This window comes from Rhinoraja longicauda, chromosome 28 (genome assembly GCF_053455715.1).
Source record: "Rhinoraja longicauda isolate Sanriku21f chromosome 28, sRhiLon1.1, whole genome shotgun sequence".
Lineage (NCBI taxonomy): Eukaryota > Metazoa > Chordata > Chondrichthyes > Rajiformes > Arhynchobatidae > Rhinoraja > Rhinoraja longicauda.
The window spans coordinates 14295164-14308085 of record NC_135980.1 but is presented as its reverse complement, the minus strand read 5'-3'; positions in this window follow the sequence as shown (position 1 = coordinate 14308085).

The following is a 12922-nucleotide window of genomic DNA, read 5'->3' as shown; positions in this document are numbered from 1 at the left end:
GTATTTTCTGCCTGCACATAATCCATATCTCTTTATTTAGATCAAGCGCAGCCGTGGCGATTGTTTTGCTGAAAGACCAAGCGCAGGCTCGGCGATCGTTGCACTGAACAACTCTGCTCAGACCGTCTTAACCTACCTGATCTCCTGGTGGCTCAGCACTTCAACTCCCCCTCCCATTCCCAATCTGCCCTTTATATCCTGGGCCTCCTCCATTGTCAGAGTGAGGCCCAGCGCAAATTGGAGGAACAGCACCTCATATTTCGTTTGGGTATTTTACACCCCAGCGGTATGAACATTGACTTCTCTAACTTCAGATAGACCCCGCTTTCCCTCTCTATCCTCTCCCCCTTCCCAGTTCTCCCACTAGTCTTCCTGTCTCTGACTACATCCTATCTTTGTCCCGCCCCCTCCCCTGACATCAGTCTGAAGAAGGATCTCGACCCGAAACATCACCCATTCCTTCTCTCCTGAGATGCTGCCTGACCCGCTGAGTTACTCCTGCATTTTGTGTCTAACTTCTCTCTATTCCCTACATGTGCATATCCAAGTCTCTTAAATGCCACTATTGTATCTTTGGCACCACCACCACCCCCAAATTTGCATTGGTTTCATCTTAAGTGAGTTGGCTGTTGCATTCAACTCTCATTTTTCACAGAGTAAAGTTATGATCCACTGGCAAGAGCAACATGATATGTGGAGACCAGGCTCCGTTGAGGGCACACATGTGGGACAATACTCATCTCGTATTCATATTTGTATGGAGAATTCTGTCAACTGCTTAAACCAGGCCTTTAACAAGGATTAATATCACTTTGATCTTGCACATCATTCTTGCATTGATTTCAATGATAATGTTTTAGATAAACGTGCCAAAAAGGGGCAATTCAGAATTGGGTTTTGAATTGGAATGAATCTGGATGGATGAATTTATAGGGGAGAATGTTTTGGTGGTAGGGGTTATAATTTGTTTGGTATAAGCATAGTATTGAAAAGGACAGAGGAATAAATATTGGTTTTAAATTGGGGAACATAATGTTTTTGAGATGGTATCACTAAATGCTGGTGTAACTCAGCGGATCAGGCAGCATCTCAGGAGAGAAGGAATGGTTGACGTTTTTGGTCGAGACCCTTCTTCAGACTGATGTCGGGAGGGGGCAGGACAAAGAAAAAAAAATATATATATATATACACACGAATGGAGTGAAAAAGGACTTGGAAAGTAAATCTCTATCCAAAACAATGGGATGTATTTGGGATTTGAATTCCAGGATCAGGGATAGACATGTTTCCATAAAGGAAAAGTCTTTATCTAGAGATTGCTAAATGCCCCTGGATGACGAGTTATGTGGGAGGGTAAGATGAGGCAAAAAATAAGCCAATGGCAGACAGTGAACTGAATGCTGCTGTAAACTTAGTACAGAAAACATAGAAGTGAAAACAACTGGGGAAGCAAAGAGAGGGCATTAAAAATACTGTTTTTAATTACATAATGAACAAGAGGATTACTAAAAGAAAAGGAATTATGACATTTGGGTGAAGGTAGAGGATATTGGTAAAGTTCTTGATGAACAATTTGCAAAATTGTTGGCTTCACAGGAAAGGAAGACAAGACCAATGCTGCAGGTAAGGAGGAAGAATGTGAAATAATGGTTAGGATGAATTTAGTGAAAGAGGAAGTTTTAAGAGATTTTTGATCTTTGAAAGTGGATAAATTGCCAGGCCGAGATGAAATATATCCCAGGCAGTTCAAAGAAACAAATATATAAATATCAGAGACTCTCAATTTATTGTCTTCCCTTACAGCATGAGTGATGCCATAGTATTGGAGGGCCGCTAATGCTGTACTCTGTTTTTGAAAAGGATGAACTGAATAATTACAGGCCAGTTAATTTAGCCTTGGTTGTGCAATTATTGGAATTGATTCTGAGGGATAATGTCAATCTTTACTTAGAAAGATAAAGATTAATTGAGATAGATAGGATAGATTTGTTTAGAATAGGTTGTGCCTGACTGGGGGGGGGGGGTTAATGTGATAACAAAGAGGAACCATAAGGACAGTGTATTTGAAGTTGTTGAGCATAGTTTGTCACATATGTTTCACATGGCAGATTGATCATAGATTACAAGCCAATGTAATCTGTGGTTGAGTGGCAAATTTGGCTCAGTCACACGAAGCAAAGGTTAATGGCTATTTAGTGTTTTAACAATTGGAAGACTGTTGCCCGTGGCATTCCACTGGATTCAGCACTCGGTTTTCAGCACTAGGATAGTCTTAAACATAAGGCTTACAAGAAATGATACACAAATTGGCATGTGGTTGACAGTGGGCAGAAATATGGCCAATGGAGTTCAATCTGAAGAAATGCAATATGCTTTTGGGCAGATTTGGCAAAGCAAGAGAAAATGTAATAAATGGGAGAACAGAGATGTGGAAGAACAAATGGTCCCTGTGGTGAATACCCATAGATCCCTAAAGACAGGACAGATTTAAAAAAAAAAAAGTATTTCCATAGTAAAGGGAAAATAAATCACGGGGCACAATTTTTAAAGTAATTGATCAAAGCATTTTAAGAGGAGACAAGGAAGCAACAGAGGTCAGGAACTCTGCCTGGAGTGGTGAAAAGAAACCCTTATTATATGGGGGGAAAAATTGAGACGTGTACGTGGAGAGCATTGATCGACCATGTGGTGGAATGTGGGACCAGCCTGGATGACTTCAACTGGAATGACATAATGGGCCGAATGGCTTTGTCACATAAATCTGCGATGATTCTGTAAGAAAGCTTGGAGTACCAGGTGTGTACAAAGTTGAAGGGAAACCTTGCCTCAGCTTGCATTTAAAGGTTCAATAACCAATCGCATCAAAAATCATCAGTCCTGCCATCCCAAGTTATGAGTGGTGCTGGATGGTTGAACACTTTTAGCGGGAGATGGCATCCATGGATGTTCTTATGTCCATTGATGGTGAAGTGCAGTACACAACATCACATCTTCAATCAGAAGTACCAAGTGAATTAATCAAAGCCTGCTTAAGCAATTATGATCATCACATCAGCTACATGAGATATAAACAGCTGAGAACAGATACAGCAAGGGCTATGGGTCCACAATGTGCTGGCTATGTAATGATTAAAAACATGCTGCTGGACCATCCATGCCTTTAGCCATGGTGTTCCAGTACAGTTGCAGCACTGGCTTCTCCCTGATGGGCAAACTTTCCAGGCATGTCCTGTACACAGAAGGCAAAACAAATCCCAACTGGCTAATTGGTCCTTTCACTTATGGGCATAAAAGTGGAAGGATTTTTGTTAATGCTATAAACTCGTATCACCTTGACAATAGTCTGATTGCCGATGCTTAGGAGCAGACCTCATTACGGCCTTGTTTCAAAAAATGCCTCACCCTACCGCAGATACTCCCAGTGCAGTACATATCCACACCCTTATAAACATAAAATGTACATTTTCCTTATTCCCAATTCTGACAAAGAAAACTTAACTATTTCTCATTCCATAGATGTTGCCTGATCTGATGACTATTTCTGTTTTTATTTCAGAGTTTTGGCATCTGCAGTCTTATTTTCATCCACAGATAACTTAACAACCCATACTTTTATACTTGGGCTGGGCACGATAATTGACAAGTAACCTTTGTGCCAAACAAAGTGTTGGGCAATGAACATTCCCAACAAGAAAGTCTTGTTGACTCCCAGTGACAAACAACATCATTCTATCACCAAAACTTCAATTTTCAACATCCTCAGATCATCATCAACAGAATCTTAATTGGGACCAGCCATGTAAATACAGAGGAATTCTGCAAGGACTGACTCAGTTTCTGACTCCTCAAAGCCTTACCACCATCAATTATACAATTGCGATGGCACAGTTGATAGGACATATGAATGTGTGGCTCGAGAGCTGATCCAGGAGAAATGGGCGGCATGGTGGCACAGCGATAGAATTGCTGCCATGTAGCACCAGAGTCCCGGGTTCCATCTTGATTACGGTGCTGTCTGTATGGAGCTTGTATGTTCTCTCCGTGTGTAGAATGAGGAAAGAGGTTCTGCGAAAGGAATTTGAGCAGCTAGGTACCAAATTGAAAAGCAGAGCCAAGAACGTAATCTCTGGATTGCTACCTGAGCCGCATGCAAATTGGCATAGGGTTGAGAGGGTTAGAGTTGGACATGTGGCTCAAAGACTGGTGTGGAAGAAGTGGTTTTGAATTTGTGGGACATTGGCACTAGTATTGGGGAAGGAGGGAACTATTCCGATGGGACGGACTCCATTTGAACCCGACTCCGGGCAACCATATAGCCAGGGCTGCAGTGGGGGGTGGGGTCAGCAAATCGGAAGTGTAAGGGTGGAGTTAAAGGGAAAGAGAGTGCAGGAAATGCTACAGTAGTCTCCCAAATTAATGGTCATTGCCTCAGACTTAAAGGACGTTGTTTTAGGAAGGAGCTGAGGATAAATTTCTTTAGTCAAGAGGGTGGTGAATCTGTGGAATTCTTTGCCACAGAAGGCTGTGGAGGCCGTCAGTAGATTTTTGTAAGGCAGAGATTGATAGATTCTTGATTAGTACAGGTGTCAGAGGTTATGGGGAGAAGAATGGAGTTAGGAGGGAGAAATAGATCAGCCATGATTGAATGGCCTAATTCTATTCCTATCACTTATGACCTGCTTGGGTTTTCTCCGAGATCTTTGTTTCCTCCCACACTCCAAAGATGTACACATTGGTAGGTTAATTAGTTGGTAGAATTGTAAGATTGTCCCTAGTGTGTGCAGGATAGTGTGGGTGTGCGGGAATCGCTGGTCGGTGCGGACTCGGTGGGCCGAAAGGCCTGTTTCGCGGTGTATCTCTAAACTAAACCAAACAAATAACTAAATGGCTTCAAGTTTTTGGAACATTTAGATCCTTTTTGGGGCAGGGGTGACCAGTACAAGAAAGATGGTTTGTTCCTGAACTTGAGGGGGTCCCAATGTCCATGCTTGGAGGTTTGCTAGTGCTAGGCAGGAAGGTTTACACAAGGAAGGTGGAGGGGTGGGGAAGGGGATGACTAGGAACGAGTTGTGATTGTGAATATCCTGGGGAGATCAGCTAATGAGGCAATATGGGTTGAATTCAGGAATAAGAAATGGGCAGTGTCACTTTGATGTGGTTATACCACAAGTTTTCCAATAGTCAGCAGGAATCAGAACAAATACGTAGGAAAATCGTACAGGCATAAAGGCGGTAGGTTGTACTGGTAGTGGTTTTTAACTTTTCAAATATTGTCTGCGAGTTCCTTCTTGCAAGGGCTTACATGGGAAAGTATTTGTAAACTGCATTCAAGTGGATTTTAAGAAGCAGTATGTAGCGAGTCCCACCAGGGAGAGTTGATACCTGATATACCTCAGGGAATGAGGATAGGCAAGTCACTGGAGTGACACTTTGTGAACACTGACAATAGTTTGGTAAGCTTCATGGTCATCATGTAAAAAGATAACGTTGGTCCACAATTTAGGGCCCTAAATGGGGGAAGGCAGATTTCCTCAGATTGGGAGAGGAAGATTAGAAGCAGCCGGTCAGGGAAAAGCCAGCTGTGATAAGTGGAAGGTGTTAAGAGTAAGATTGCAAACCAGAGTCGGCATGTCCTCCCTGTAAGGGTAAAAAACAAAGTTGGTAAATTTGGGGTACTTATTACTGGGGAATTTATTGAAGGTTTGATCAGGGAAAAGAAGGAAGTGTACCTCAGGTGTAGGAAATAATGATCAAAACATCAACATTTATAGGGAATGGAGGAGAAAATGTAAGAGGGAAATCGGGAGAGAATAAAATGAGAGCACAAAATAACATTAGGAAGTAGGATTAAGAAGAATCCTAAAACCTTTGCATTAGAAGCAAAAGGTTGAGTAATGGGTATCCTCAATGGAACATAGGAGGCTGAGGAGTGATCTTATAAAAATTTATAACAATATGAAGGGCACAGATGGAAGAGATAGTCTGAATTTTTTTTCCTGGACAGGGGAGTGTAGAACCAGAGGATAACAGCTTTAAAGGAGATCGCGTACAAAATGTAAAGGAAATCTGATGGATAAAATTTTCAAACAGAGGGTTGTGAATATCTGGAGCTGGCTGCTAGAGGAGGTGGTGAAGGATATCTTGATAAGAATAGAGCAGAGGGTTATGGGCCTAATATGGGAAAATTAGATTAGCATATATGGGTAACACAGATGGCATGGATGAGTGGGTGAAAAGTCCTTGTTTCTGTGATGTACGATTCTTTGATTTTATGAATAATGAACTTCCTAGTTGCTGTATTTATGTGGCTGCTCCTGTAAAGTTTCTTGCCAATCATACCTCCGTAGAGTCAGTATTGCCATTTAATGCCAAGCAAAAATAGTTACACTTCCTTTTGGTAACAGTCATTATCTCACTCTTCCTTGGTGTGGAAATTATTTGTCACGTATCAGCCCCAACCTCAGAGTTTTGCACGTCTTTGTGTATCTGTGAGCACAGGCAGTGTAATTCTCTGGGAGTCATGATTTAACTTGACTCCACATCATTGAAGGTGCACTGAAATCTATCTCTGTGTAAATGCTTTGCTAGAATCTGCCACCATTACATGACGCTTCTTGTCTTCCTCTGCCTCGTACCTTTCTTCCTGCTTTGCAGTTGTTCGCAAGGGCTGAACCCACATAATTGTCAGGCTGTGAAAGATTCAGCAAATGACAAGAAGTTATGAGACTCAAGAGTATGCTACCATGTATGCTGTCAACCTACAGAATATTCCAGATAACATAACAATTGCTTTAAGCCAGCAATGATCTACTCAACTGTGACCACAATTTCTATGCAGTGTATGTTGTGGAATAAAAGGCTAGTTGGATAGTAGGCAGCTCTTACTGTATCTCTAGGCAGCTGGCCATTGATCTGCAATGGAAACTAGAAGATAGAGAACAAAGAAGAACAATGATGTAAAACTGCTCCTCAGGTGTTTGGCATTGATTATTAAGATATATGTTCACAGTGCACTCTAGGGCTGCTGCATTTAAGGAGCTCATGAGATAATGTGGGCATAACCAAAGGCACCACGCACTGTTGTGAACTCTATAATCATCGGTGACTACATACACCACATGCTGCTTTCTATCCAAAGGGAAGAGTCCCATATCTTCCCAATGCAACAAAGGCCTAATCCTGACATGCTACTGTTTTCCACAGAAAGAGCCCAGAAAGGCACTGAAACAAAGAAACTGAGAGTCAGAGTGAACTTCACATCTATTGTAAAACACCCCATGCATGGCTGAATAGTTGCACGGATACAGACCGTGCTGTGGATTACTGTCACTGTCCTGCTGTGGGAGAAGTCTCTGCAAATGTTGTGTACTGAAGAGAACATGTTTCCTCTTTTTACTCCGTCCTCCAGCGGATCACGTATTCTGGACACCCTCATCTCCTTCTCCCTTTAACATTTTGTATCTATAAATCCCAATTGTTTCCCTGAACAACAAACTGACAGTGTATCTCGTATTGAACTGAATCCCTCTGTAATTGAGTTTAGGTGGCTTCGACCATTGTGTTATTTTAACAGGACTTTGCACCGAATCACTTTAAGTAAAAAATAAACATTCACAGCTAGGAATTTGTATTTGAGATATCAGAGTTTTAATCCAGGTACTTTGAGAATTGGTGCAGTAATGAAGATATCGCACCAGTCTATCCCCTACTCCCAATTCCTACGTCTACGCCGCATCTGCGCCCGGGATGAGGTGTTTCACACTAGGGCGTCAGAGATGTCCTCATTCTTCAGGAAACGGGGCTTCCCCTCTTCCATTATAGATGAGGCTCTCACTAGGGTCGCTTCTACATCCCTCAGCACTGCTCTTGCTCCCCCTCCCCCCATTCATAACAAGGACAGGATCCCCCTCGTTCTCACCTTCCACCCCACCAGCCAGCGTATCCAACAAAATCATCCGCCAACGCAGGAGATGCAACACCTGTCCCTTTACCTCCCCCCTCAACTCCATCCAAGGACCCAAACAGTATTTCCAGGTGAGACAGAGGTTCACCTGCACCTCCTCCAACCTCATCTATTGGATCCGCTGCTCTGGATGTCACCTTCTTTACATCGGCGAAACCAAACACAGGCTCGGCGATCGTTTCACTCAACACCTTCGCTCAGTCCACCTTAACCAACCTGATCTCCCGGTGGCTTAGCACTTCTACTCCCCCTCCCACTCTGACCTTTCTGTCATGGGCCTCCATAGTGAGGTCCACCGGAAATTGGAGGAACAGCACCTCATATTTCGCTTGGGCAGCTTGCAGTCCGGCGGTATGAACATTGACTTCTCCAACTTTAGATAGTTCCTCTGTCCCTCTCTTCCCCTCCCCTTCCCAGTTCTCCCTGTATCTTCCTGTCTCCACCTATATCCTTCCTTTGTCCCGCCCCCCTGACATCAGTCTGAAGAAGGGTCTCGACCCGAAACGTCACCCATTCCTTCTCTCCTGAGATGCTGCCAGACCGGCTGAGTTACTCTAGCATTTTGTGAATAAATACCTTCGATTTGTGACAGCATCTGCAGTTATTTTCTTACACTATCGCACCACCAGATGTCACCAATGAGTCTCTTTATTTCAAACCCACATTCAACTGGTTCAAAGGTACATTATTGTTACTGTGAGATTTTCTTTTTTGCAAACAGTTCAGCAAAAGTATGACATTTTACTGAACAGTAAACACCTGTTTACTTACCGAAGCCAATGCTATATATAATGGTTTTCAGTTGTTGAAACTATTACAGCTCGTGTCAAACTCCACGATTACTACTGATGGCAGAGCTGGCCAAATACCAAATGACTATATTGTGATGCTTTAAATTCAAGGTTCATAATTTCACAATAGATCAACAGGGAAGATTTGAAACTGATCTTGTATTTCTCTGTGCTGATGAAAGAATAGAAACTTTGCACCTGTAAATGTAACTGAACTATAGACAGGCAGTTCAAATTCCTTTTGAATAAACAATATCATTCAAATTCAAGTTGTAGCAAAGAATACAGCCAAATCTTTAAGAAACAGGGAATTGTATGAAATTTTCAGTTAACGTGATAGTATCCCTTTTAAATTTAACCTGTTTCTAATTGCCAACTAAATGGACAGTCTTTTAACATGGAAAATGTCAGTGTGTGAGGCCAAGGAAATAATCCTAATTAGGTAATTTGAAAGAAAATGTTAAGATTTGCTTCAAGTTTCTGGGAATCCTTCAGATTTTTGTGACAGAAGAGTTTGACAGTTATCCCCACCATGTAATATTCTGTTTCATGTATAATTGGTTTCCAGCTATTAATTTTCCTCAATTCATTTTACAATTAAATAAGCAATATGCTAGTTCTTCATCAGAAACCCACTTTTTTTCCCTTCAGATTGCTGATTGAACTGTCATGTTTCACATTTTATTTGGCTATTAATTATGCACAAGCATTTTCTTCAATGTTATGCCAGAAACTTGGATCCTTTCTCTGAAATTCTTCTCACCATTGTAAAAGTAGATATTTTTACACACTTTACATAATCTGGGCATTAGCATCAAGATTAATATTTACTGTCCATCATTGAAAAGGTGGGCCATTGTTTTGAATTGTTGCAGTCCTACTGGGTAAGGTGCTTCCCTGTGCTGTTCAGTAGAGATTTATAGCCATTCATAGTGAACTGTGGATTTGTGAACAGCCATGAGCCTTGACCGAGATGCAGAGATTTATCGGGTAGAGTTGGAGAGGCTTTAGTGATCTGTGCAGAGCAATTCGTCAAAAGTCCATATTGGTAGTGGAGTGGCTGAATATTGCAATGAAAAGAAAAATATTATATCTGGAATGTGTGGTTGTGCTTTATATTCTAGTTATTTGTTACAGTTGTTCTCGACAACTGTAACAAATTTAAGCACTATTTTAATTCTGCAAACTGTTCTGACACAGGTGTTGTAACCAGCCCCATCACTCCCCAGACCTCCAATCCTGGCTCCTCCAGCTCCTATATAACCTTCAAAATCGCTGATTGCCCTAAATCACGAAGATGTAAGCAGAACCTCTCTGATTTGCCATGGCATTGCAGGCTGAAGACCAAGTGCTTGTAACTAGTGACCGCACAGGTAGGTAAGGTGAAGCCGGCATGCAGCATACTTGTCTTCATTAGCTGGGACAAGGCACATAAAAGCAGGGAGATTATGGTTCAAGTTTATAAAACATTGGTTAAGTTGGCTGAAGTACTGCGAACAGTTCTGGACACCACGATACAGGAAGGATGTGATTGCACTGAGAGGGTGCAGATGAGATTCACCGGGATGTCGCTTGGGTAGGAATGTTACAGTCATAAGGAGAGATTGGATTTATTCTTCTTGGAGCAGAAGAGACTCAGGGGAGACCTGGTGGAGGTATGAGGGGCATAAACTGGGGAAAGAGTAGGTAACCTGCCACAATCAAGGGACAATCTGGATCTCGCTGGCGCTGGAAGAGAGAGGGGAGAGTGAGGAGAAAGAGAGATGGGGAGAGAGAGGGGGGGAGAGTGTCAGAGTAGAGGGAGCAGTGGGTGAGACAGGGAGCGCGGGGAGGGGGTCAGAGGGTCCGGTGAAGGAACGCCGCCACTTGCGGGGGGGTGCTCCCTCCCTCTCTCTCTCCCAGCGCCAGTGAGATCTGTGCCGCTCCTCCACACTCTTCCCCGGCCCCGTCTCCCTCTAACGCAGCGAAATAAGAACAAACACAAGTGTTGTAGTTGTTGTTCAGATGCCCCGGGGTGATTGACGGCGGCGAGGAAGGAAGTTTCCTTGAGTTTGTTGTTTGCGAGGGGGCGCTGCGATCTCTCGCCTTGTCCCGGCTCTGGGTTGGTGGCGATCCGGTGAACCTTTGCCGGTGAACCTTCGCCGGCAGCTTCTGCCTCCAGTCTCCGCCGCGGCGGTTCCACGGCTCTGGGACAAGTTAAAGAGTCGGGGAGAGTCGAGGGGAACTCACTGCATAAAGCAAAAAAACCTACAAAATCATTGTGGTTTTTACTAATTAACTATATATACACCAAATTAACAGTTTTGAAAACAGTATCTTCTTACCTATACGGAGAAAAACTGGAAAAAACGGATGAAACGAAGGTTTGTTTACACATAGTAGATCAGCTGTCGACAATTCTATACCCCGCGACCTATGACCTGCGCATGCTCAGTCGGAATACCGAACTCGTTTATTTCACTGTGACTCCTCACATGTGACAATAAAGTATTAATTCATTCATTCATTTGAGTAATTTAGCAACCCTGGAGAACGTGGATAGGTAACATTTTGGGCTGGGGCCCTTCTTCAGACTGCAGGTAACATTTTGGGTCAGGACCCTTCTTCAGATGGACTCTGAACTGTTGTATGATGCTCAAGGACCTCAACAACCATCATTAAAAGGAAACATTTCTGAACCAGGGGGGTAATACGGTTTCATCAGTGGAAGATAGCACGGAAGTGGAGAGTCTTAGAGAAATGGATGGAGGAAATAATACATAAATGCCAGCAAGTAAAATTCACTGGGCTGTGCAAGTCATTGTACAGATCCCTCGCAACCAAACTCCCATCTATACCAGTTCAATCCTCTCTCATCCGTCTTCCACACACGTCTTATTCTAGCCGTGCTCTGGACTCTTTTTTCCCCAGTCTCACAGAACTGACAATATCGGCCCGATGCCCATGTGTCAGAGAGATATGCTCTGACCCTGGTAGACACCTACTCTGGGGTCCTAATGCCTGTCCCAGCCAGTAAGGCTGATCAGGACCAGACATTGCGAGGCCTGCAACAGCTCATGGCCGTGTATGGCACCACATGGGCAGCTGATAATGGAGTACAGTGGACCCTCCACATCCCAAATTACCTGCAAGCAGCAGGGCTGCTGGAGCATATGAATGGTCTACTAAAAGAGCAGATACGCACACTCTCACATGCTCCAGGGGTGGGCCCTTGTGTTACAGCAAACAGTAAACAACTTGAACCAATGACCTGTGGCAGGGGGGACGCCCATGAACCGACACCTGGCTGTTGCAGTCGAGCCAAATGACGCCACACCAACGAAAGAACTTCAGGAAGACGCCAGGATGGTGTGGGTTTTGGTCCCTAGTGGGGTACCCCCTTGCAAGGGGGACGTTAGTGCCGCAGGGCAAGGCAATACGCGGTGGCTTATGGTGACCGGGGAGGATAAACCTGTATGTCAAACTTTACAGCGCTTAACCAGGCGAGCGAGCCTGCTCTGCCCTCTCTTTACAGAACAACCGCAAGGCGTAGCATGTATAGTGGATGATGGCATGGGCTGATACTTCTAGCAGTGCTGGCTGCTGCATTGCCTGTATGCACGGAATCAAAAGCCTATCTCTCGCTCCTGCATGCGTACCTACGTAAACTGAGTGTGAACACTTCATGCTGGGTATGTGCACATTCTTAGAAATAGAATTATTATATTGAACGTTTGATTATTATTGTTTTGTATACTCAGTGACATGTAGGCTGATGACTCCAAGGGGTGGAGTGTAGTGTAAGGGTTAAACTGTGGCGGCTCCTGGGGATTAGGCCACTCCCTGGGTCGAACCCCTCGGCACTGGACGGACAGGTCTGGGACGGCCCTAGGCTACGGGGTTTCTTGGGGGGGTTTTTGGACAGTCCTTTGTCTGTCTAGTGGCGTGCGAAGGGAGCAGTCGTTATTAAACAGCCTTCTCATAATTCATCTGGCGTCTAGCCTTATTTCGCATCCAACACCGTTGCAAAACAGACAATTTCAGCTAAAATGCAAAATTAACAGCACTGCATTCCAAGCCCTTTGAAAACAAGAATCAAACACACCGTTTTCCAGACAAGTGGGAGATATTTTCTGCACCTGTTCATGCCTGAGAAAGTCTAACTCTTATCACACAAGTCTGACTCTTC